Raw genomic sequence first — 27,945 nt, 5'->3', positions numbered from 1 at the left:
CTTGGAGGTGAAGATGTTAGTGGTAGACTGTTAGTGGTAGACCGTTAGTGGTAGACTGGTGAATGAAGGTCACTGAAGATGTTAGTGGGTGGGCGGGGGTGGAGGTGGGTGGGTGGGAAGAAAGTAGATGAGACATGAGTTAGCTTAGAGCTCCCCCTTGGGGAAGGCATGTGGCTAACTTACAAACCCAGACCCTTGGGATCTGAGTAGTCAAGAGCATAGAGGGCACACCATATTTTGTTCTTCCTGTGTGGGCTGCTTCCTTTCATATGGTGAATGAAGGTCACTGAACGTTTTTCTCAATCTAGCCCTCTTGATCTCGCTGCCATTGAAAATTCCTCCAAGATTCTGACAACAGATATTCTTCAGGGCTTGATGCCCTGTGATACTATGAGATCATGAAATTTTCAACATATGAGTCGCTGTTTTAGGGTGAGGTTAGAGAAGTTGCTAAACAGTCTGAACTTTTTTTTTTTTTTTACATAAAGAGTAAACATTTTAGATGACTAAATAAATGAATCAGAAATTTTAAGAAAACACTTGAACTCCTTTACTTAAAACCCATCTCTAATAGGATATATTGAATTCTTGGTATCCGTTGAGAATGGCAAGTGATTGACTTTAAGTTACTCTAGATTATCTGTGTTTCTCAAAACAAAAACACGGTATGAGGTACTTTATGTTGAAGTAGAAATGTCAAGGGGTGTGTGTGTGTGTGAGAGAGAGAGAGAGAGAGAGTCCCATGTGTCCGTACGTGTCTGTCCTTGGAGCCTCTAACTCCAAGGGCTCATAATAAATGATTCTATTCTCCTACCATAATTTGGTCAGTTCAGTAGTTTTAGTCTCCCTCTACAATATTTTTTTGCTGATAATTTTCTTTTCTTTTTTCAGTTTCTTATTACTCTACAGATTTCAACTCCTGAAATTTTATACCTGAAGCCTTGCCATGAAATATTCAAAAGATGCTATATTTCATACTGCTGAATAAGCAGTTTGTTTATGCTCCCCTGGCAAGTATGCTGCATAACATTGTTTCTAGGAAAGGGGTTTATGTGGGATGATTAAAAATTCCATTTTCATAACATGTCTCTCATAGACTGCCCATTCAGCCCCCGATATTTGTAGAAAACTATTAAATTGTAGATTACAACCAAACACGTCAGCAAGTGGCTTTCATTTCTATTTTGCTCGGATGAAGACTTATAGGTATAAACTTCCCCATTGTCCTTCAAAATGATTCTTTTTATATATCTACCCCTTTCTCCTTTTCAGTTTTTTCACAGAGAAAGAATAAATATTTCTTCTTTCCAAAGCCAGCACTGGGCTGTGAGTCTGGGTCCGGCGTTCTCTCTCTTCTGAGCTCCCATGTTCTAGCAAGAACATTTCCCTCCCAATGGTTTGAATCTCCTTTCTTACTGCCTATCTCTTCTCTCCCTTCAAAGTACACACTGGCTCCCATCTAGAAAATCGTTTTTCTTCCATCGTCCCTTGATTCTTCTGACTATTCCAGCTGACCTGCAGAAGCTGCCTTAGCTTTTTTTTTTTTTTTGAACCGTCCAATTTTGACTTTTATCCCATATATGTTAGTCTAAACTGTCTGAAAGTATGGAATATGCAGCCGAGTTTGCGAACAACCTCTTACTGGTCAAATCTGAGATTTTTCTTACTCCTCTTTTCTTTGCTGCAGCACCTACTGACTGTCTTTCTTAGTCTTCACTGTTGAGTTCCACATTGTTTTATGTTGATTTCCCTCAGCTCTTACTCTTACTCTGTTTATTTTCTTCTCCCCTTCTCCTACTCGGAGTCCTGACATGTGGCCACTTATATTATTAATTTCTTCATCGCAGCATCTCGGCCCTCTGCTCTTCTCTCTTCCAATTCTTTACCCTAGAGATCTCACCCATTTCCAGGGTTTTGTGTTTTAGGATTTACCAGCCATTCTGAGGATGGATTATAAATTATTATATATACTTTCATAATATCTCCTGACCTTCCTTCTGAATTCGCTTCTTCTTTTGGGATTATTTTATGGGTAGGGCCTATTTCTAGTCCAAAAAGCAAAACAAAAATAAAAACAGGAAGCAAACAAAACAAAACAAACAAGCAGACAAAGACCTAAAGGCAAAACAAAATAAAAGCAAACAACCCCACCCTGCAAAGCACTCCACAGAATTTATGACCCTTCTTTTGAAACGAGGCTCTCCACTTCAGGTTAACGTATTTGTGATACTGTTGTTGGCAATTCCTTAGTCTATTAGGCTTCGTAGAGAGGTGGGGTTTGGCTCCTCCCTCCCACTTTCTCCTCCTGCTCAAGAGCCTCTGGGGCCACTCAAGAAGGCAAGAGAAATGGGCTAGTAGTCGGGCTTGCTGTGTAGAGTTCTGAAGATGAAGACTTTGGATATGACTGCGACCCAACTATCGATCAGAAACAGCTAGGAAATTTCTGGTATCCAGTGCAAAATGAAAATACAGCCCCTTCCCCAAAAGTTATTTAGAATTTCAAAGGTGGCCACAGCAGAGTGTTAAACCGAATGCAGGGTACATCTAAGCATGGGGCTCTGTGTGGCTTTGCCAGGCACAAGCTTGTGATGCCAGCCTTGCTCTTTATCCTCCTGGGCCACGGTTTGCCTACCAGCTAAACAAAGAGGTTGACCTAAGTGCTGTTGTAGGTAACGTCCCATTTTGCTCTAAAATTTGGTAATTCTCAGCTTGCTTTCTCTGCATCAGCTCCTGCCTCACGGTCTCTATGCTCTCTTCCCGCCTCGCCGGTTTGGTAATGCCTAAATACTAGATGGTGAGGTTTTCTCTTACCTATTTCCAACCTAATCTCAGTCCATCCTGCTTGGGTTATTATCTCTAAACATTATTCACAAACTGAAGGCTCAAGTTCAAAGTTATTCATCAATATGGCATCAACACAGGAGTTTAGGGAGAGTACAATTCAGTCTATAACTCACTATTTCTATGCATAAGTCTAAGTGTATGGAGGGAAAGCTCTGTGCTAAGCTCAGCACATAAAAAGATCACAATAAACACCTCCAGTGGTAATAGATGAGGGAACGATCTTTCTCAAACTCACAGCTCCCTGAACAGGTCTTACCTGTTCCCTTCTCTGACTTTGCTTCTGTTGTACGCTCACACAGAGCCGGCTTACTCTTCTCTGGCAATGTCCTCTTTTCTTTACCTCTGGCTGCCAAATCTCCCCCGATTCAAGCTTCCACATGAAAGCTCACCTTTGTCTGTATTTGCAACTTCTTGTGAGTCTCAAAAACATGTAAGATCTTTGTCACCCATGGGAGGTAGTATACACGCGGCCTTGCATTCCGGCTCCAACTTTCTCCTTACACACCTTGCCCCTTGCCCTCCCAGAGTCTCTGGGCTCCTCTAGGGAACACGGAATCCTAGATCAACGCTTCTCAAATCGAATGTGTGCAGGCTCCCCCTGGGACTCTTATTAAGTCTGAGTTTTGATTCAGTTGCTCCGAATCAGAGCGGGGGACCAGATTCTGCATTTCGAGCCAACTTCCAAGCCTGCCGGTGCTGCTGCTGCATGGACCTGGTGTTAGGCACAGGTGCTGGCCTTCTTGGTTGAAAGCATTGCCTTTCTCGCTCACCTTTCCCTTACAAACAAGCGGCGTGCAGATATTTTCCTAATGGATTATACCGTATTGATTAACCTCCTCTTAACCTTCATGTATTAATTCACCCTAGACCCAGGGTGCTAGGCAAAGTGGAAAGCTGTGATCTTTGGAGTTCAAGTCTGGGAAGGTAACATTTACTTAGACATTTATGTAGCTATGTATCCTTTGTTAGGGGACCGTAGGGTAAAGTGTATAATAAAGCGGCAATTCCAATCAGTGAAAGTTCAATTTTCCTTCCCAACATAAAACTTTGTAGGACTATATTTCTAAGAGGGAGCTAACAGACGCCGCCGTGGGTTGGAGGGAACAGGCACGGAGAACACATCGTGTTTATTCTTTCAACATGCAGTGCACTTACTTCGTGTGAAATTATTTATCTCTTAGAATTTACTTTATTCCAGAAGAAAAATATAAATGTCTTTAGGGGATTGAGTTTTGTGAAGCCTATTCTTTTACTCTTGTCCTTCTCACTTTAGACATAAAATAACTTTTGAGGCATTAAATTCTAATGAATAAGAACACATTTTAAAGCCCTTTCTTTGTATTTTATTCAGTAGCTGACTTTCGTTTCCTACAAAATGCTTTCTAAATTCAGTTTCTTATCATGGGTTCCATCCAGAATAAAATATATACTGCCCCTGGAGCACACAAGCTGTTTATGTACCAGGCCAATATATCTCAGAGAGAGGTCTGCGTGATGCATAGGCTGTGATTTGAAAAAATAAAAATAAAAATCCAGCTCCACATCAAGTATTTAGAGCTGCTCAGTGGGAAGAAAAGGCAGAAAAAGAGAAAAGAAGGCAGCTTATTAATTAGCTCCTTTTGCTTTGAACTGTGCATTTCTATGCTGTTTTCAAGCCGTGTATTTTCATGTATAATACTGCAGAGCACATTCTGGCTCACGTTTTAAAGTCAAATGGAAGAAAGAGAGGGTCGGGAAGATGGAGGGTTTTTTTTTGAACTAAACTCTTACATTTTTCAGTAACAGGTTCTTGGAGGTGAAGAAGAGGGTGTCTCTGAGTTAGTACTTTTTCAAAGAATGCATAGAAGGTGGAGTTGTGCAGAAGAACTTGCAAGCCTTTGGAAAGAGGGCCCCTTCCTAGGGGTATTCTTCCAGGAAATTCTTGTAGGTGGTTTTCAGCCTGCCTTTTAGCCAAGCGCTGATATTACGATAGGCCCTAACCATAGAGCAGCTCAGCTTGCTAAGCCATCCCAACATCCATCCATTTAGGCACCCCGCAAAAACCAGGTCCCAAATCTGCTAGATGGTGCAAATTCAAAGACAAAGGGCATAAGCCCAGCTTAGGGCTTCACGGTGAGCATCTAAAAAGCACCAGTGGTAGAACCAAGTATGACATGCCCGACAGACCCAGGGATCCATGCCGTGTTGGAGACAAGACATGGCCACCAGACTAGCTCTTTCTTCAGCTTGATGTTCTCATTCATGCTGTTTCTGCCAGCCTCCCGGAGAACACAGTGGGCTTGTTTATCCAGTTCTCAACCTTGCCAATTGCTGGAAACTCAGTTCTGCTCATTCTTGGCAGGAGCAGAGTCCAGTGACAGCTTTCCCACTCTTATTGCCAATGAAGATAGTTGTTAGCTCAGTATAAGGTTTCCTGGGGGCGTGATATTATATGATGATAAACGCTTTCTTCAGGTCTGTTATTGCTCGCTTGTACTACATTTTGACTAATTTCAAGTGTCTTGAGGGCTCAGTTCTCAGCCAACGAGAAGCCTAGTGATTGATTGTTTCACCCACCTACCCACCCATCAAATGTCTATGGAATCCTTACTGTCTGATACGCAGTACTTGTACTCAGGAGGGTCACAGATGCAAGAGGAAGACAGGTCAGTAAGATGAAGATTACAATAAAGTCTGCCGGGGGGAGAGAGAAAAGAACAATGGACCAGAGATCTCTGAGGAGACATTCCTATATCACAGTGGGAGAGCAGCAAGGGACCACACTGCCCACCTCCAGGGGGGGCACTGTTCAAATTCTGTAATAAGTGAATGACGCTTCTGAAGATGTTCAGTATAATCTACTCAGCCTGAAGAGGGGTAAGGGGAACTGGGTTTGTCAGATACGTTGATGTTGGCCCACCTCCCAAAGGCTTTACTATGGTGCTAGAAAGATTGTGTCTGTGAACTGTAGAGGGTTTTGGGGAGAGTAGTGGTGGGAGAAATACGTGATTAATCAGGTTAGTAGGGACCAAATCCTATGGAGTTTTGTCTGCCATGCCAAAAGAGTTTAGACTTCTTTTCAGGGGAAAGATAACTGAAGGGTTTTCAGCAGGAGAGAGCCCTGTTTATTGGTGTAGTTCATAGGGAGAGTGGCAAAGCAATGTGACCCTGAGGTCATTTGAAAGACATTTCAAAACACTCCAAACTGTGCCACCTACTCCTAGCTCCATGTGAGCACAGACTAGGACTGGTGTAAACCTAGAGAGGGAAGTGCTGACCCTCACTGTGCAGCTCCCCTCCCCCAGCCACGACACAGTTTTGTTGTGATTTATCCCGATCAGTACCCTGAGTGGTTCTTGATGTTCATAGCCCACGCGGATGGACGTTCCTGAAAGTAGTCAGAGTTTTCTCACTAGCTGCTGGGGTTCTTGTGTCCTCAGCAGAGCTGCATAAAACTCTGACCTAACCAACCTTACCAACAGAGAGTAGCTTTGTTGAATTTCTCTGGGAAGCTAACCTTGCTTAATAGCTCCAATGTCCCAAACTACTGATGATATAAAATGATACTGCAGGACTGATGAACACAAGAATGAAGTCTTCATGCTTTTCCTGTGCTTCTACTATGTGTGAAATGCAGTGAAGCTGTAGCCAGTCTTGAGCACGGTAAGGAAGAGCTTGCTTTGCAAGTTATCTGAACTTAAGCAATTCTCATCTTGCTGTAACCTGAGTCCTTGCACCCCTAATATCATCTCCAGTGAGTGGGAAGTCTTACTTAGGATCCAAACTCACTTCATTGCTTATTTTCAAACCCTAGTCAGACCAACTGCATCAGAATTTCCAGGTGGTACCCTTTCAAATACAGCTTCATAGTTGTTGACCCTATCTGCTAGGTTAGACTATCTGCTGGGAAGTGTATGAATTTGTATTCTAATAAGCTCTGTGGCCTCAGTGATTTTTAGGGTCAAAACATTCTGAGAACCATTTCATCACTGTTCCTACTGATGCTGATGTGTGGTCTAGCCATTAAAATATCTTGCTAATGAATTTTCTGAAGCTCCTTGCTCATGGGGTTTTCAGGTTGAGTCACAGTCACTAAAGTTATGATATCAGAGCAGAAGATGCTACATGTGAAGATAATTATTGATCTTTTACTTTCCAGTTAATTAATTAATTGTTGGAATTGATTCATGGAAATCAGGTGTATTTTGTTGACAACTCCACTATCAAGGTAAATGTGGTTATGTAATGGCCTGATTCAAATTTGAGAAACACTAAGTATGTACAGAATAGGAAAAAAAAAAAGAATAAGAAATTGAAGATTCTTTTAAACTGCGTATTAGGTGGGATTCTGTGAAGCTTTATGGGTGTAAGAATGTTATGATGTGGTGACAATCCAAGGAATGCCAGTGGCCCTAAGAAGCTGGAGGAGGCAAGGAAGGATACCCCTAGAGATGCCAGACGGAGCAGGACCCTGGAAGTACCTTGATTTCAGCCTAGAGAAAGTGACCTGGGACTTCTACCTCCCCCAAATGGGAACAATACGAGAATAAGTTTTTGTTGTTTTAAGCCAGTTTTGTCTGCTGTAATTTGTTACAGCAGCTACAGGAGACTAATACACTGGGAAGATCATCATTTTCTGACTACCCATGTCTAGGGAAGATACCTTCATCAAAGGGGGGCAGATACACACAAATACATTTGTAACAACTTAATAATATTCTATGACCACTCAGAGACACAGAAAAGATGGTGGTCTTTTGAGGGAATAAAACACAATATTATTTTATTTTTTTATAAAAATTTACTTACTTATTTGAGAAATAGAGAGAGAGAGAGAGAGAGAGAGAGAATAAGTAGGAGGAGCAAAAGGAGGAAGAGAGAGACATTTAAACAGACTCCATCCTGAGTGTGGAGTCTCTGAAAACACTATTTTAATTAAGAGTTAACCCTTATCTGATTTTGTCACAGGAGGGAACATTTAGAGTAGAGCCTGAAGGAGTCACCTTTGGCTACAATGACCACTAGCATTGCTGCTCCATAAGTAATATATGCACAGATCAATGAGAGTATGTTTGAAGCAGGGCTCAGAAGCAGCCAAAATTTTATAAGCGTAAGCCATATAATGATAGATCTTACAGGAAACCTCTTTTTAGCTGCAGTTCTCTGATGATTGAGTCAGCATGGAGAATACTGTGTTTACTAAGAAGATAACCCTCTGACTTTCCTCAAACCCAGCAGTTTATTGTTAGCTGTGCTTTTAATCAAGAATTTAGCCTCAAATAAATTATAGAAATTTGTTTTTAAAAACATGGGTCAATAGGTAAAAACTAGGGACCTCAATTTATTAGCAAAATTATTCTCGAAGTCGTACAAAATGATATACATATATTATCCATATTGATTATATAGAAACTCAGCTTACTGATTATATAGAAACTCCAGACTGATTATATAGAACATATACTCTATCATCAATCACATCTACAAAGTCCCTTTTCACAGGTTGTGGGGATGAGGTCATGGAAAACTTTGTGGGGTCATCATTTTGCCTATCAGTCTCTCCATCCATACCACTCCAAAGATCCACATTCATCCCAAATGCAAAATACATTTATGCCAGCCCAATATTCCTGAAAATCCAAACCATTACAAAATCAATTCAAGCCCCAAATCTCATCTAACTATCATCAGTTTAAAAGTCCCAAATCTCATCATCTAAACCATCTACCTTCAGTATAGATGAGACTCTGCATGAAATCCACTCTGCAAACAATTCCTCTCCATCTGTGGGCTTGTGAAACCAAAGAATAAGGATTATTTACTTCCAAGATACAATTCTGGGACAGGATGGGATAATAGTTATAAACATTCTGGTTTAATAAAGAAGAAAATGGAAGGAAAAAGAAAGTCACCGCTCTCAAGTAATTTAGAAATCCAGCTAGGCAAACTCAGAAGGTTTCAAGGTTTGGGAATAATCTTCTGCATTCTGGAATCATCCAACTTCCCGGTTCTTAGTTGTCCCCTCAGTGTTATATGTGTTGGTTAATTTCTATCTATTTGTGTATTTCCCAACATTCATTGTGGTATTTATTTCTAATGTCATTCCAATGTGGTTGGAAAACATAGATAGATATTTATTATTACTCTTTGTGTTAATTATGTATTTTCTTGTGTACTATTTTAATTTCCTTTTTTTTTTTAAATTATACTATACTTTTCTTTGTTTCCATAGTATACAGAAACTGTTTTCTTTGTTGCTATGTACTTCTGTTCACTACCTGCTTCTTTGTGCTTTTATTATCATACAAATTACAAACTTACACATTTTGTATCCATTAACACAGGGTATAGATTATTACTTTATCCACTTATCTTTTGAATTGGGTAGATGAAAAGAGTTACAAATAAAAATTTATTTTTACTATCTTTATAATCACCTATGTGATTACTTTATTGGTGATCTCCATTTCTTTGTGTAGATTCTAGTGTTTTGTTTGCTTCTTTGTTTCTTTTGTCTTTTGTTTGTTTTTTCATTTTGGCTTGAAGGATTCTGTTTAGTATTTTTTGTCAGTTAATGATGAATTTTCTTAATTTTTGTTTACTTGGTAGTTTTTAAATTCCTCCTTTATTTTTGAAAGATAATTTTGTTTGGTTAACAATCAGCACTTTTAATTTTGTATCCCCACTTCCTCCTGGCCACCAATATTTTTGATAAGAAGTCTCTTGTACATGAAGAATCTTTTTTTACTGCTACTTACAAGATTCTCTCTTTGTCTTGTGACAACTTATTGTGACAACAATGAGATATATGGAAGCTTTTGAGCTTATATGACAGAATATATGGAGATTTGTAAGTGATAAGATTTAAGTTTTCTATCATATTTTGGAAGTTACTGGTCTTTCTTCAATTATATTTTGTTGTTCTTCTCTCATTATACATGGGTTGGTAGGTTTGACATGTCCCATCCCTCTATGAAGCTCTGTTCATTTTCCCCCATTCTTTATTCTTTATGGTCTTCCAAATTCATAATTTCAATTGAAATATAGTCAACTTGGCTAATTTTTCTTCTGGCATTTCAAATCTGTCAACATCTCTAGTGAATTTTTTTCAGTTGTTATACTCTTCAACTCCAGAAATTTTAACTGGTTATTTTTATACTTTCTATGTAATGATATCCCCTATTTGGTGAGAAAGAATTTGTATACTTTCCTTAATTTTTTTACACATGGATTGCTTTGATTCTTTAACCATATTTTTAATACCTGTTTTAAACTCTGTGTTTATTAAGTCCAAAATTTGGACTTCCTCATGAACATTTTTTAATGCACTGATCTTTTTTGTTTTTCCTGTTCATGTGTCATAATTTCCTATTTCTCATAATTGTCTTTGCTGAAAATTCAGTATTTTTAATAATACAATATGGCAAGTCTGGAAATCTGATTTCTCTCTATCCTTCATTCTCTAAGGGTTTTTTTCTGTTTCTTTAGTGTCTCTTTCTTTGTTTAGTGACTTTCCAGGACTAATTTTATATAATCTGAATTCTTTGTTATTTTTGGCCATTTTTGTTTCTGCTTGGTTAGCCTAGTCAGCTAGTCAGTTGGTGAACAGAACCAATAAATCTCCCAGACTTTGCAAAGAAGTTCTTCATATGTGTTAAGGCATTCCTTTGATGTTCCTGACTTAGCTTTCAAAAAGCATTATGGTCAGTCGGAGATGAGAAATTAGGACCTTCTGAGATCTTTCCTGGTTATATGTACAATACTGCATATATGCCTGGTCTTCTAAATATATCTAAGAACATGTTGGAAGTTTTAAAAGCCCTCTAGAAACATCCCATTACTGTTTTTTCCTTTTAAATGTTATGGACAGCTTCTTGTTGGCTCCGACTGGAATCACTGACTCAGGCAGCTCTGATGTTAAGCAATGGCTGATGATTATCTTCCACAAATGTTTTTACAAAGTGAGCTCTGAACGACACACCCATTCTGTTCTAACTGATGACTGCTAGGCTACCACAGCAATAGTGGTTGTGAGGCTGTTGGTTTTTAAGGGTGCCCCAGAGGTGGGGGGAGAGGGGTTGGGACATCCTATGTTAAAACACCACAACAGCTATTGTTTCTACCAAGATCCAGCTGTTTTTTTCTTGTATAGTGCTCTTCAGATTGTTGCAAGCTTTGGGTTCATTTCCAGAGTTCTGAAAAACTAAGTTTTGACTTTTTTTTTTTAAAGTGTCCCTTTTGATTTAGTGGGGGAGAAGGTTTTCAGAGTTTCTTGCTCCACCATTCCACAAGTGCTGCTTCTTCTGTCTTCCTATGTTTTACTGACCATTCAGGGTACACATTAGTTGTCAATTCCTGTAGGAAGTTTCTTGGTTTGTGTCTCTCCTATACTCCCAGAATACCTATACTTTTTACATGTGTTTCTCAATTGACTGTTTCATATCCGTCTCCTCCAGAAACTTCTAGAAGCAAAGGTCATGTCCTACTTGTTCTTTTATCTCCAGCACCTAAGAAAGTGCAAGGTAAACTGGACCCTACCATTGGTGAATGAACCAATCCATCTTAACTTGTTTTACAAATGCAGTAGCTAAAATAACCAATTAATTATCCAGCAAATATAATTTATCTGGTATCAAAATTTGTTTAGAGTTTTAAGTCTACAGGATGATTCTTTTGGACATATTTTATATTTTTACAGACTGAAAATGTCCTTGGCAACAAGATATGGATATTTGTCTGTCTTTGCAGGCATTAAAGAAAACACACTTGGCCCTAAAGAATTTCCGTTTCTTTCTTTCTTCTGTCCTCTTCCACATGTCTACCAAGATCAGACATAAAAGGGGAAAGCAACATAAATAAAGGATGCTCTTAGTAGTGCACGTGGAAGGGAAGAGAGATGATCATACTTTTCCCCTTGGTGATGAAGGGGTGGTGTTTATAGGCTGATTACATGAATATGAGTTTCATGATTTTTTTTTTTTTAACTCTAGCACCAGCAGCAGGGTTCCTTCAGCAGAAATCCTTGATTGAGGAGCTAAAGGCAATGAGAAATAAGTGTAGCTGCTAATTAGACACTTCGAATGAGCAAAGTGGGGAAAAAAGAGCCACATAGAACAGCAGGGACTGCCTATACCCTTTTGATATCCGACAATCCAAATCTGAAGACTGTAGAGCCGGTAGAGACACTGTTACTCTCTCTGGACAATTTTGATTTGGGAGTCTTGTCAAGCCAATGAAAACACTGGGTAAATCAAGTCAAAAATGAGTCACCCAAACAATACCCCATTTTTTGGTGTGCTTTCCAGAAAGTATTGACAAAATACCTGGATGTCGAGTCTGATATGTCTGCTGTATTCTGCTATGTTGTATGTAACAAATTCATAAAGAGATATTTTAATTAGCTGCTTTCTTTTTCTTTCATGCTTTTCTTTGTCACTGAAATGGTAGCCGACTATTAACAGCCTAAGAGCACAATAACATACTCTGGTACATCATAATACAATCACTTAGAATGCAGTGAGTGACTGATCTGGTGATCTTTGTTCTGTATTACTCTGCTACAACCTCAGCAAAACTGCGTTTGTACCTGATGCACTTAAACTTCTCTGGTTTGTAACATAGTCTCAGCACGAGAACGTTAGTAATCAAGTCAAACATTAAAAAGGTAAAACTACATGTATATTCTCTTCTGCAAGTCACCCCTCCAGAAAACAACTTGTATGATTTGAAAGAAGCATGAGGCACATGCAATAAGCCAGAAACAAAGGTTTCAAACACAGGGTGTCAAACATTTCATGAGACTCAAAAGTACGGTCATTTATTCAGATTATTATTTTATTTTTAAATAAATCTGCTTGATGAGCGTTCAGACACTTTTACTGTTTTCTTTTGTGTTTGTCTGGTTTTGGTGTGTTGTCAAAAGGTTTATGGGATATTAATTATGTTGGCAGAATCTTAAGAAAACAATTGATTTCTTTTAATTTGCTGTGCAAATTAAAAATAATAGTAATTAGAACTTAACTTTCTCTTACAACCTGCCTCTGCTTTGTGTGGTTTTATTTTCAGGTCAATTTATACAACCATGTCAGGGAACTTATTTCCTAGATTATGCTTTTTTTTTCCCCCACTGAGCATTGGTTGACAAGTTTGCTCTGGAAACATGCTTACTCGTTTAGGAACACATCTTTTGTTGGTCTAGCAACATCATTATTCAGACTTGGTCTGGATTTTGTGTTGGGTCCAGACATATTTCCTGAAAAAACTGGAAAAATGCAAACTTAGTTGTAAGCCTTTCCATATCTTGGATACAAGGGACAACAAATTATCATTCACAATTTTTTAGTTTACTTTCAATCTAGTGGAAACGATGTCCATTATGATCCAGCAATGACTTCGCATGCATATCAGCTGAGCAAGAGCAATAGGAAATATAGGAAGGAAAATTCTACTGCCCTGTTCACAAGGGCAAATGAGGAAGCCTTTGCCTCTCTATGTTCTAACTTGGCTGTCATGTTTAGAGCATTCCTGCTGACTATTTGCAAAAGATTGCAAACCTTAGCCAAAGCAATACAATCTACAAGAGCCCAGCATTATAAGAGGTTTCAGGTTTTATCGTCGCTATCCTCTGTGTGAACGTGCCTGTCCTTCAGAATCTTGTACTACTATACCAGTCGTATTGTCTTTTCAGTAGTACTGACTGCCACACAGCATAAGAAGTGGCATTGATGAATGGTGATCTAGAGGTTGAAAAATGCTGACCCAGGCAGTAAACTGAGCCACTGATGTGACTTTAGAAGCTCTATTCTATGAAGCCATGAAGTGGAACCATGAGGACTAATTAAACTGTTCTCGATTCCCTGGTTGAGATATTGATTCCCAGAAGAAGTTAGCTACTTCTTATTCAAAGGTGATCCAGGACCCAAGGAAAATTCTCTTCTGTTCTGTTCCACAAGCTCAAGAAGTTGAAGATGCTTTCCAGACAGTAACAGGTTATTCCTAAGAATGGATTTCAGACGGGAGGAGTTGATATGTTTCCGCTCAGCAACTTAATTCCAGGGCAGGGCATAAACTCTGGAGGATAAAAAGAATTCATTTGTGTTTAGAAAGATAGAGAGGGAGATAAGATGGAAGGCTTATTCAACCCTCGGCTGGTCCAAGACAAACAACAAAGAATGCTTCATCTAGAAATTCTGGAATCTCAGGCACCAGGGAAGAATTTTTCCAGGAGGAAATCAACATGAAATTAAACAGATTAAGAAGTCTTGTAGAAGTGGAGGGGCCCCAGGAACTTTGGTGGCTGGGGCTTATGGGGAGAAACTCCTTTCCTGTCCTACACGCAGATTTTCAGATTGCTTTCTCTCCTCCCGCCTCTGTATCCTCACTTTTCCTTCTCTGCCCTCTCTCCCCACTCCTCCGTCGTCTCTTGCCCATTCTGCAGGCTGGCCATGGCTTTGATGCAGGGAGAGGGGAGTGCCAGATATCTAATGAGGGCACGAAGACTCCTCAGTGTGAGAGGGACAGAAACTGGACTTGAGAAGAATCGTATTTATGTCCAGCTCTTCAGCCTACAAACTGTGTGACTGTGGAAAGGTGACTCAACCTCTCTGAGCTTCAGTTTTCCAAGATGCCTGATCTATTGTAAGGGATTGCTGTGATGCACAAATAAAATGATGTATGTTAGAGTAGTTCTTAAACCATAAACGGACATAATCCAAATGCAGCTGTAACTACATTTCATGTTTGAGTTTTGCCTCATATTGTTTCTTCAGTTTTCATTTACCTACTATCAGAATGTCCACATTTGTTAGGGATAATCATTACTTCTTACTCATCACAAAAACAAAGCAAAACAAAACCAAAACACAAAAAAACGCACTTTGCACTATGGTTTGTGTAGGGTAGAGCAGTAGTTTTTAAATACTATATTAAATAATAATAAAACAAATTCAGGTCATGAAGGCCCTTGTATAATCAAATTTAAGTTCAGAGAAGAGGCCAAAGCATTTCGAGGGGGAGCTCTGGAAGTCCCAGAGTTAGGAGCTGGTCATGTTCCCAGCTTCATTCCCCGACCCCCCCCTTAGGATTCCTGTCTACACAGTCAGCCCATTTCAGCTCCCCTTCCCCGTTCAGACATCACACGTGGTCCTAAAGCGCTGACGTTCCCGGTGTGTCCCTATTCGGGTCCTCTTCTGGCCAAGGACGCCTTGTTAGATTCCTACAATACGATGGTTGCAAGAATACTGATTTCTGTTCCTTTTTCAGTTCTAAACGTTATACTTTGCTCCTGCTGGTTTAGAAAGAAACAGGACACGATTTCTGATATTTCTGACTTGTTTGGAAATATATCCCTTCTTATTTTTGTTCCATGAGGCAAAATATATACTTTGCATTTCTTATTACTAATTTACTGATTTCTTTGCAGGCATTCGGATTTTCAAATCTGGAATTTCCTTGAATGGTTTCAAAGACAGAAAATAGTGAGAAGAAAATCTGCTGCTGCTTTTGGCCGGGTGACCGTAACGGAATGAATATTTGCTGCTGCGCCTTCAAACACCTCAGCTTTCAACTCCCATAAAATTCCAATCTCACAGGGTGCTGGAACTGGCAGGCACCGAGCAGTCAAGGGGTTAAGCAAGCTTTCTATTTTATGGGCCCTTAAATCCTAAGTGATGTTCTGTGTTGCACATTACGAGGGCAGCCATGAAAGGATATATAACATTTTTTTTTTTTTAATTCTTCCCATCACCTGAGTGAGATTTTGAAAGCTTGGTAACATCCAGGAGCAAGAAAAGCATAAAAGCATTCACTAGACACAGAAGGTAGAGTAGGTGGGTTAGGATTAGTCACTACTTTGGAAAATATGTGTGCACGCACACCCATGCACAAATGTGCACACACAAAGGAAATGATTTCAGAAAGGTTTCGGGTTTGCCTTTGTAAGAGATAGTGAGCTCTAGCACACTCAAAAGAATTTTATAAAATGTCCAGCTTTCTCTGTGACGTGGGAACATGATCAGATATGGAAATAGCGATTTGAGTTGTACTTCTAAAAATATAATGTCATCATTGTTTCTCCATTCATATTACTTTTTATGGATATGAAATGTCCTTATGGTTTTGCTCTAAAATAAAGTCTTAAATTTCAAACCTAGATAAATTCCTCGAGATCTTCTATTCTCTAAGCTTTATGGATGTTAGTTTTATTACTTAGCTTTTGTAATTCATACTAATATATCATTGTTGAAGTAATAATCTATGTGAAATACTTTTGTATTCTGCATTCGAAAGCATTCACTCTATGGACTGAAAGATTATAATAGGATGATACAAGTACAAGGAGATGAAATTCATACATATATTTGTGCGTAATTCAAGGGTCTCCTTTTTTGTTTTTGTGAAATAAAATCAACAGTGTACTGTGCAGAGATACTTAAAGGCTAACAGAAATAGCAAAAGACCTCTATCTTGGGGCACCTGGGTGGCTCAATGGGTTAAGCCTCTGCCTTCGGCTCAGGTCATGATCTCAGGGTTTGGGAATCCGCATCCGACTCTCTGCTCAGCGGGGAACCTGCTTCCCTCCAACTCTGCCTGCCTCTCTGCCTACTTGTGATCTCTCTCTCTGTCAAATAAATAAATAAAATCTAAAAAAAGAGACCAGCAACTTTCAAATGTAAGAGTATACACATACAGACAAATACATACATTCAGCTTTCTTCATAATTAGGAACAGTTTTAAATTGGATCTATAGCCAATGAAAAAAATTATACCCTTAGAAGCTCTGTATTAGATAGAACTAAAGCAAACTATTTTAATTAAGTGATTTAAGTTATTATGCATCGCTGGGCTGGGAAGATACAAGAACAATACTGTTTCACACCCAAGCTTGTGAAAATTCAGTACCAAAAAAATGGGACTATAGAATATATATCATGATAGTGCATAGGTTTAGGATTATGATGAGGAATAAAATACTAGTGGCAAATTACATAGCACAAAAGCACTTAATAAAGCATCTATTTTTATTATTATTGATTTACTTATTGATAGAATGAGGATAGTATCTATGTTTCATTGGTTTTAGAAGGGTTCTTCACATAAATAATATGCATTTCCCAGATTTATTTAAGTGATTACATGGTGTTTTCACCTTCAACCTGTTAATGTGGGGTATTAACATTAATCAATGGGCTTGCAAATAGTTACTCAATCTTCATTCCTGGTATAAATCCAGTTTGGGTGTGCTGAATTTCTTTTTGTACATTAGTAGATTTAGCTTGCTTGTATTTTGTTTAGAATCTTCGTAGCTCAATTTATGAATGCATTTCACCTTTAGGTTTTCTCTTTCATATTGTATTTCTGTTTTGGTATTTAAAAACTTGAAATATATTGGCGAGTTTTCTATTTTTGTCTGTAATATGAAAGAGTTTATTTAAAAATGGAATGACTCATTTCTTAATTGTATGGTAAGACATTGTAGCTAATTACTCAACTTATTTGTTACTTAACTTTTTAGGTTTCAAAAACTGTTTCTTTTCCTGGGTTCCTGGGTGGCTCAGTGGGTTAAGCCTCTACTTTCCACTCAGGTCATGGTGTCAGGGTCCTGGGATGGAGCCCCATGTCGGGCTCTCTGGCTCAGCGGGGAGCCTGCTTCCCCCTCTCTCTCTGCCTGCCTCTCTGCCTACTTGTGATCTCTCTCTCTCTCTGTCAAACAAATAAATAAAATCTTTAAAAAAAATTGTTTTCTTTGCTTTCCTTCCTTCCTTTCATTTTTTTTTTTCATTTTTTTGATGGCTGAGTAGTAATCATTGCATATATATACCACATCTTCATTATCCATTCATGCATGGATGGACATCTGGGCTCTTTCCATAGTTTGGCTATTGTGGACATTGCTGCTATAAACATTGGGGTGCATGTGCCCCTTTGGGTCACTACATTTGTATCTTTGGGGTAAGTACCCAGTAGTGCAATGAGTCACAGTGTAACTCTATTTTCAACTTGTTTAAAATTGCTTCTTGAGACACTTTTGCTAATTATGTTTTTCTAAGAACTGACTGATTTTTGTCTCTGTTTTAAAAAGTATTGGCATAAATCTATTTTAAAAAAGGATGGGGGAGGGGGTGCCTGGGTGGCTCAGTGGGTTAAAGCCTCTGCTTTCTGCTCAGGTCATGATCCCAAGGTCCTGGGATCAAGCACTGCATGGGGTTCTCTGCTCAGCAGGGAGCCTGCTTCCCCCTCTCTTCTCTGCCTGCCTCTCTGCCTACTTGTGATCTCTATCAAATAAATAAATAAAATCTTTAAAAAAATGGGTATAACAAAATATCTACCTCGAGGAGTTGCCATGAGGATTAAATGAAGTAATAGCTACATAAAACACCTAGCATAAGCCTAATACACACCAGATATTCAGTATGTGTTAGCTAATTAGCACTACTATTATTATTACCTTTTAACTGTCTGTCCTATTTGTGGTTCTAGCTCATGCTTCACTTCTAACATTCATTTATTTCATCCTTCTTTTTCTTATTCAAACTTGCCAGAACTCTGGATTTTACTCATCTTATAAAGCATCTTTAAAAAAAAAAATCTGATTCTTCTATACTGTCTTTTTCTGATTCATTAAGTTTTGCTTTGATTTTTAATATTTTTTTCTACTTTCTTATCTCCACCTGCTTTTTTCTGTCCTCTTATGCAGTAAGTTTAGCTCATTAAACGTTGTCTCTTGTCTTTTCTAAACATAATGTTTTTGAGGGTTATATGTGTATGTGTATATATATGTATACACACACACATATATTATGTCCAATAAATTTTTTCCATTTTTACTGAAGATCAAAATGCATGTAGGAAAGTGAATAAAATGCACTGATCTTAAGTCTGCAGTTAGAAGAACTTAAAGGCTCATACACCTGTGACTACACTCAGGTCAAGGTGTGCAGCATTTCAGGCTCTCAAAAGTCCCCTCATATCTCTACCCCGGTCAGTAACACCCCTGCCGGAGATAACTAGCTACATGATTTCTATTGCTATGGATTCGTTTTGCTTTCTTTACTTTCTTATGGAATAATACAATGCATTTTCTTTTGTGTCTGGCTGCCCTGGCCCCAAACCATGTTTGTGATATTTATCCTTATTGTGTATATCAGAGACTCATCATTTTTTCCTGCTATGAATGTAACATACTTTATCCTTTCTAATGTTAATGAGCCTTTGGGCTTTTTTTCCCCAGGATTTGTGTATCGTGAATAAAACTGGTAAGAAATTTTTATACATGTCTTTTGATGGACAGATGCATCCCACAAGTTTTGCTATGTGTGTATTTCCATTTTGGTTGTCTGAGCCACAATATCCCAAGTAATTCCTTCAGATCTATCTTACAGTTCACTAATTATCTCTTCAGTTGGGTCTAGCATAGTTTAACAGTTAGTGGATGTTTTAATTTCAATTTTTATCTTCATAGTACATAAATTATGTATTTTGAAATATTCATTTATTTTTATGTTGTATTTTCATTTATATTACTAATATTTCCACTCTACTATGTTATTTTCATTTGCATTTCATTTTTTTCATTTCTAAAAATTTTATTTGGTTATTTTTAAAATCTCATAGGTTAAGTTTATAGTCTCTTATTATGTTTTAAATTATGTCTTATATTTCTTAGAACATATGACATACATGTTTTATGTTCTTTGTCTGACAATTCCAACATTCAATGTCTCTTTAGGTTTGATTCTGCCATTGAGTTGTTTCTCCTGACTCTTGGTTAAGTGCTTTGTCTTTCACATGCATTGTAATTTTTAATTTTAATTTTTTTTTTTTTTTTTTTAGAGAGGAGAGTCTGTGTACAACTGGGGCCTGGGGGGGAGGTAGGGGCAGAAGGAGAGGGAGAAAGACTCTTAAGTAGGCTTCACACTCAGCATGGAGCCCGATGCAGGGCTCTGTCTCAGGATCCTGAGATGAGGCCCTGAGCCAAAATCAAGAGTCAGATGCTTAATTGTTTAAACCACCCAAGCACCCCAGTAATTTTTTAATAATAAACTGTTTTCATTAGAACTTCATTATGGGAATTATTTGAAGTTTGGCTGGAGGGAACATTCCTTCCAAGAAGCTTTATATTTGTTGGTGCAAAGTGCCTGAGGCATCAACAGCTCTGTGCCATCCTAAGCTACTTTTAAACTCCAGATGTTTTTTCTTTCTTTCTTCTCTTTTCTTCTTCTTTTTTCTAAAAATCTCATTAACCATTTCAGGTTGGTCAGTTCCTTACAGAGGTCACTGAACCAGTTTGGCAATAAAGAGGTTTGGAGGAGGAGACTACTGGAGCTTTATCAAAACCTTAGCTATGCCATACCTACATAATCTGCAAAAAGCACTGGGATTCCAAATTTTCATTTTTTTACTGAGACAGTTGTCATAATGCTACACAGAAATTTCCCATCTCTATCTTCTTTTATTTCTTCTTTCTTTCCACTCCCCAAATAAATCTGTACCCTAAGAGAATATAACATTACAATATTGTAAAAAAACACCCAGCAAGATAATTTGGGCTACTTTTCTTGTGCATAGATTTTTGGGAAAACTCCATCATCATCCCAGATTCTAATACACTCTCTCCTCTTCCAAAGCCAATACTACTTATTGATTATACTGCTAATAATGTACTTCATCCAATTCTAATGAGTTTCTATTGTTTTTTATTTTTATTTTTTTAGGATATACATACATATCTTTCTTTATAATCAAAGCATAAGTTTCATAGTCAGAGACTATGTCTTTATAGTTGTACATCCCTTATCTTTACAATATGCTGGATAAAGTGAGCACGTAGGAAAAATTTGCCAATTGACCGGTGGCCCATCTCTGCCAAACCTTGGACCACGCTGCGAGTATCTACATCAACATTTCCTTGTGTTGCATAGATCTTAGGTTTGGCTTGCTAACTTGGTCTTTCTTTCTGTAGGCTGCCTCTGCTTCACTCCTGATTCTAGCTCCTATTTTTCTGACCTCATCTACTATATCTTCAATTTCATCCCTTTGAAAAAAATAATCCTTGGGGGCAGCAAGTATCTTGGTCACAAATCAACATGAAATTTAACTGAAACACAGATGAAATGTCTTTCATCTCAACTGTCTGACTTTCATCATTCTTGACTCTTCCTCGGGATCATACAGGTGAACTGATGTTTTTCTTTTAAAAGAAAATCATTAAAGGAAATAAAATCAGGCACCAATCTGTAATGCTAATAACTTGCTTTTCTACTCCTGCAGCCTCTGGTGTCATTTCACTCCCAACAAAATGTTTTATACTTTACACACTCACTAACCCTGAGTGTGAACATTTGCGGAGCTCTCATCCACATTCCACTGGTGTGGCATCAAGAATGCCTTTGTACCCTGTACCTTTTGTATGTTGTTTTGTATGTGAATTTAGCAGCTTAAGTATTTCTTTCTTTCTTTTCCTCTCGTGCCTGTGTTACCTGACTTAATACACAGATGGCTTGAAGCCCTTATTTTTTTAGGCCAGGTCTTTGCAGGTGGTGTCCTGTTGCTGATTCTCCCTAATGTTGTCTATCTTTCTTGCCTTCCCCTTTAGCTAGGAGTTTGGTTCTCCTCTGATAGCTCGCTCTGCAACGGAATATACACCTGTCATCTGACTTTACTTGTTTTGGTGATTCCCAGAGTATTCATATAGACTGTTGCTTTTTGAAGACCAATTATCACCAAGCTGGTTACCAAAACTTTTAGAATAGTCAAGAAAGGAAAATCAAGTTGCTGCAGTTAACAATAATAATTTCCACCTCTGCTTCTGAACCTTGAGTTGATAAAATCCATATCTCTGAGCTTTGGACAACAAATAGAATGTGTCAGGAAATGGGTCATATGACTGTTACAAGTAGGGAATAATTAGAAATATAAATTTTTAGGAAGCTTATATTGTAGACACATAATGGTGTCATTAAACAAAAATATTAAATAATGTCCAACACTTGTATAGCCTAATGTAGCTCTACTATGTTAACTCATTTTATTTGCTTAACTTCTTTGCAGAATACAATAAATTGTACAGCATAAGAAAATTTATAATAGTGCCACTAAAATTGGTTTCAAGTAGTGTCATGGTTGACGAATAAGTCATCAAAATCATATTTTAATCCTCAAATCTCTCAAGAAAGTCATACAATTCATTTTATCTTAGGGATTTCTGAAAACACTGTCTCTGAATTCCTACTGTTGAATAGGCTGAGGTCATAGCAGAGGGAACAAAAATTGATAGAAACATACTTTCTACAGATAATATTTGGCAGGAGTGGAGGACAATCAATATGAAACCTCTAGTTCAATACTATTACACATAAAAACACAATACCAAACTTTTTGGCAGGACAGAAACATATTAAAATCAATATTAAGTAGAAGAATGTATCAGTTCAAAGAAAATGCCAGATGAAAAACCTGTGGAGATCAATATTGGGGACCAAAAATTTCATGTATTTTCTTTGTGAGATTGCTGTGAAATGAAGAAATCTGTATTAGTGATAGTGACAATGGTCAAGATTCTCTCGTTAAAGAAAATTCAGTTTAATAAGTACATGTTATAGTGCTGGATTTGTTCCAAACTCTTTCCCCACCTGTTTTGGCATTTACTCACGCAGGAGATTCTGTGACACCTGATGAGTGTGTGTGTGTGTGTGTGTGTACACACAGATCTTATTAGAAAGCAACAGCGAGGTTTAAGCCCCAATGTGGGCAGCCGGCCAGGCGAGTTGTGTCAGTGCTAGATCTGTCTGGGCCTTTCAGTGTTATTTTGTGAGTCCTTGACCTCAGGTACCTGAAAATAGCCCTTACTGAGAAATAGTTAAAAAGATGCAGTGGCCCTGACTTGTGACCTTGATGCTCAGAATTGCTTGATGAATGCATCCAGAACAGCCACTCTCATCCATCAAACATAAATGTGATATTATTTAAATATGCAAAATTAGAAAAAATTGTGAAACACATTTTCTAACCATGTTGAAAGAGATCCATAATTTGACAAGGATGTGTGAATCTAGGTTCTGACGTTCAGAAGTATAAATAAAGCGATTTGCAGCCTACATTGTAAAAACTAGAGCTCTGCATCCCCCATTAGAAAACTGTGCTTTGTCTTTCCCCATCACCATAATTAACGAGATGCTATTCATTAAACAATGAAGCAGACAATTAAATAGTAATAATAGTACTTTAATTATGAAGGTATTGTTATCTGCATAGAATGTGGAAAGAGAGATCACTTTAGCTGCATTTAAAACATTTGCTTGTCTGCTTTTTAAATACCGAGGAAGAAAGTGTTCATATTTTCAGAGACTCTAACAGGAAAAAGGATAGAATCCATCTCCTCATAAGGCCATTTCTGATAAACAGGAATCTCATTTATTAATGGAGTAAGCATTGATTAAGATGCGTGAATTCTTAATAAGCATCCTCAGTCTTCTTTTGAGAGGCATCTCTAACAGTTCTAAGAATCATCAGCAAGTATTTTTAGACACAAGGATGCATGATTAAGATGAAAGTCCTGTGCGTGATGACTTTCAGAGTTTGTTAAGCACCATGATACTGGGTTTCAATCCGATTTAGGCTACCCAGAAACTGGCCTTCTCTTTTTCCCTTTGGGTTGAGAAAGAGTTTAAGGGTATTATTATTTTATATTTTGGTACAACTGAATAAATGATCATATTTTCAGTGATGCAAAAGCAAGCTGAATCTCAAAAATACGTTTTGTCCCTAAAATTGGTAACAATTCCCCACATTTGGGTTTCTATGACTCAGGAAAGAGCTTCAGATGTATACGATGTTCTCATTTATTTACAGTCCCCTTTCATCTGGTAAAGTCTCAGGACATAGACAGCTTTGGCTGTGTTTGCTTTCTACTTCATAAATATAAACACACACACACACACACACTATATATATATATATATATATATATATATATATATATATATATATGCACACACACACACACACACACACACACATACAACTTAGGGTTTCCAAATGTCACATATTCATTGAAAACAAGGTAATTCTGTGTGGCTATTACACCTAGATTTGAATCTATGCTTTGCTACTGTGACCTTGGGGAAATAATTCTTCTGAGCTTCTGCTTCTCCATCTGTAAAAGGGGGCTGCAGTCAAGGCTCTGAAGATTAAATGATGATTATATATAAAACACTTAATATGGAGCCAGGCTTAGTGACTGCTTAATTACCTCATTTTTTATTATCATAACACATTTTTTATCCTTCAGTTCCTCTAATTTTGGCATGGTCCTTGGCACAGTGAACTACAGATAGCTCCTCAAATATACAAAGAATTCAGTTATTCTTATTTAAGAAACAAACCAAATGAGGAAAGGTAAAAAAGAGAGAGAGAGAGACAGAGACAGAGACAGAGACAGAGACAGAGAGAAGGAAACCAAGAAACAGACTCTTAACTATAGAGGACAAACTGATGGTTACAGAAGGGGGCTGGGACGGATGGGGGAAGTAGGTGATGGAGATTAAGGAGTACACTTGCCATGATGAGCACCAGGTGATGTTTGGAAATGTTGAATCTGTATATCATACACCTGAAACTAATATCACACTGTATGTTAACCATACTGGAATGAAAATAAGAGCTTAATTAAAAAAAAAAATCAGTTACTCTGACAGGTGTGCACTGATGAAGAATGATGTTGAACATCTTTTCATGGGCCTGTTGGTCATCTGGATGTCTTCTTTGGAAAAATGTCTATTCATATCTTCTGTCCATTTTTTTCAAAGATTTTATTTATTTATTTAACAGAGAGATCACAAGTAGGCAGAGAGGCAGGCAGAGAGAGAGACAGGGAAGCAGGCTCCCTGCTGAACAGAGAGCCCAATGTAAGGGCTCGAGTCCAGGACCCTGAGATCGTGACCCGAGCTGAAGGCAGAGGTTTAACCCACTGAACCATCCAGGCACCCCTCTTCTGTCCATTTTTTAACTGGGATTATTTGTTTTGTGGGTGTTGAATTTTATATGTTCTTTATATATTTTGGATACTAACCCTTTATTAGATATGTCATTTGCAAATATTTTCTCACATCCTTTAGGTTGTCTTTTAGTTTTGTTAATTGTTTCCTTTGCCAAGCAGAAGCTTTTTATCTTGATGAAATCCCAATAGTTCGTTTTTGCTTTTCTTTTCCTTTCTTCTGTTGTCTAGTAAGAAGTTGCCACAACCAATGTCAAAGAGCTACTGCCTGTGTTCTTCTGTGGGAATTTGATGGTTTCCTGCCTCATGTTTAGGTCTTTCATCCATTTTTTTTTTCTTTCCTAAACATACATTTATATATTTATTTATTTATCCAAAATTCACTGAGTATGCACCACATCCAGTGATCCATGCAATCTGTACCCTCCATAATACCCACCACCAGGCTCACCCATCCCCCTACCCTTCCCCTCCAAAACTCTGTTTCTCAGAGTCCACAGTCTCACATGGTTTGTCTCCCCTTCTGATTTCCCCCAACTCACTTCTCCTCTCCATCTCCCAATGTCCTCCATGTTATTCCTTATGCTCCACAAATAAGTGAAATTATATGATAATTGACTCTCTCTACTTGACTTATTTCACTCAGCATAATCTCTTCCAATCCCATCCATGCTGACACAAAAGTTGGGTATTCATCCTTTTGAATTTGTTTTTGTATAATGGTGTAAGAAAGTGGTCCAGTTTCATTTTTTGCATGTAGCTATCCAGTTTTCCCAACACCATTTGTTGAAAATACTGCCTTTTTTTTCTATTAGATATTCTTTCCTGCTTTGTTGAAAATTAATTGGCCATATAGTTGTGGGTTCTTTTCTGGGTTTTCTATTATGTTCTATTGATCTAATGTCTCTTTTTGTGCCAGTACCATAATGTCTTGACCTCTACAGCTTTGTAATATAACTTGAAGTGTTGCCTCATCTTGGTTTTTCTTTTTCAAGATTGCTTTGGCTATTTGGGGTCTTTGGTGGTTCCATACATATTTTAGAGTTGTTTGTTCTAACTATGTGGAAAAAGCTCTTGGTATATTACAATCCAGCAACTGCACTACTAGGTACTACCTAGTGTTATACCCAAAGTATATAAAAATACTCATTCAAAAGGATACATACACCTAGATATTTATAGCAACATTATCAACAATAGTCAAATTATGGAAAGAGCCCTAGTGTCCATTAACTGATGAATAGATAAAGAAGATGTGGTCGGGCTATCTATCTAGCTATCACCTATCTATCTACCTATCTATCTAGCTATCTAGCTAGCTATCACCTAGCTATCTACCTATCTATCTATCTAGCTATCACCTATCTATCTATCTATCTATCTATCATGGAATATTATTTAGCTATTAAAAATGACATCTTGCCATTTGTAACGACATGGGTGGAGCTAGAGAGTATTATGCTAAGTGAAATAAGTCAGTCAGAGAAAGACAAATACCATATGATTTCACTTTATGTGGAATTTAAGAAACAAAACAAAGGAACATAGGGAGGAAAAAAAAAAAAGAGAGGTAAACCCTTCTTTTCACTACATCTGTATCTTTGGGGTAAATACCCAGTTGTGCAATGGCAGGGTCATAGGGAACTTCTATTTTTAATTTCTTGAGGAATCTCCACACTGTTCTCCAAAGAGGCTGCACCAACTTGCATTTCCACCAACAGTGGAAGAGGGTTCCCCTTCTCCACATCCTCTCCAACACATGTTGTTTCCCATCTTGCTAATTTTGGCCATTCTAACTGGTGTAAGGTGATATCTCAGTGTGGTTTTAATTTGAATCTCCCTGATGGCTAGCGATGATGAACATTTTTTCATGTGTCTGATAGCCATTTGTTTGTCTTCATTGGAGAAGTGTCTGTCCATATCTTCTGCCCATTTTTTTATATGATTGTCTGTTTTGTGTGTGTTGAGTTTGAGGAGTTCATTATAGATCCTGGATATCAACCATTTGTCTGTACTGTCATTTGCAAATATCTTCTCCCATTCCATGGGTTGTCTCCTTGTTTTGTTGACTGTTTCCTTTGCTGTACAGAAGCTTTTGATTTTGATAAAGTCCCAAATGTTCATGTTCGCTTCTGTTTCCTTTGCCTTTGGAGACATATCTTGAAAGAATTTGCTGTGGCTGATAGCGAAGAGATTACTGCCTATGTTCTCCTCTAGGATTCTGATGGATTCCTGTCTCACATTGAGGTCTTTTATCCATTTTGAGTTGATCTTTGTGTACGGTGTAAGAGAATGGTGGAGTTTCATTCTTCTACATATAGCTGCCCAGTTTTCCCAGCACCATTTACTGAAGAGACTGTCTTTTTTCCACTGTATATTTTTTCCTGTTTTGTCGAAGATTATTTGACCATAGAGTTGAGGGTCCATATCTGGGCTCTCTACTCTGTTCCACTGGTCTATGTGTCTGTTTTTATGCCAGTACCATGCTGTCTTGGTGATCACAGCTTTATAGTAAAGCTTGAAATCAGGTAACGTGATGCCCCCCGTTTTATTTTTGTTTTTCAACATTTCCTTAGTGATTCGGGGTCTCTTCTGATTCCATACAAATTTTAGGATTATTTGCTCCAGCTCTTTGAAGAATACCGGTGGAATTTTTATCGGAATAGCATTAAAAGTACAGATTGCTCTAGGCAGTATAGACATTCTAACAATGTTTATTCTTCCGATCAAGAGCATGGAATGGTCTTCCATCTTTTTGTGTCTTCTTCAATTTCTTTCATGAGTGTTCTGTAGTTCCTTGAGTACAGAACCTTTACCTCTTTTGTTAGGTTTATTCCCAGGTATCTTATGGTTCTTGGTGCTATAGTAAATGGAATTGATTCTCTAATTTCCCTTTCTTTATTTTCATTATTAGTGTATAAGAAAGCCACTGATTTCTGTACATGGACTTTGTATCCTGCCACGTTGCTGAATTGTTGTATGAGTAGCAGCAATGGTCACGGTTGCCAAACTGTGGAAAGAACCAATATGCCCTTCAATGGATGAATGGATAAGGAAGATGTGGTCCATATACACTATGGAGTATTATGCCTCCATCAGAAAGGATGAATACCCAACTTTTGTAGGTATA

This window comes from Mustela putorius, unplaced genomic scaffold, assembly GCF_011764305.1.
Source record: "Mustela putorius furo isolate JIRA1106 unplaced genomic scaffold, ASM1176430v1.1 tig00000450_pilon_pilon_pilon, whole genome shotgun sequence".
NCBI classification, from domain to species: Eukaryota; Metazoa; Chordata; class Mammalia; order Carnivora; family Mustelidae; genus Mustela; species Mustela putorius.
This window is presented reverse-complemented; position numbering follows the sequence as displayed.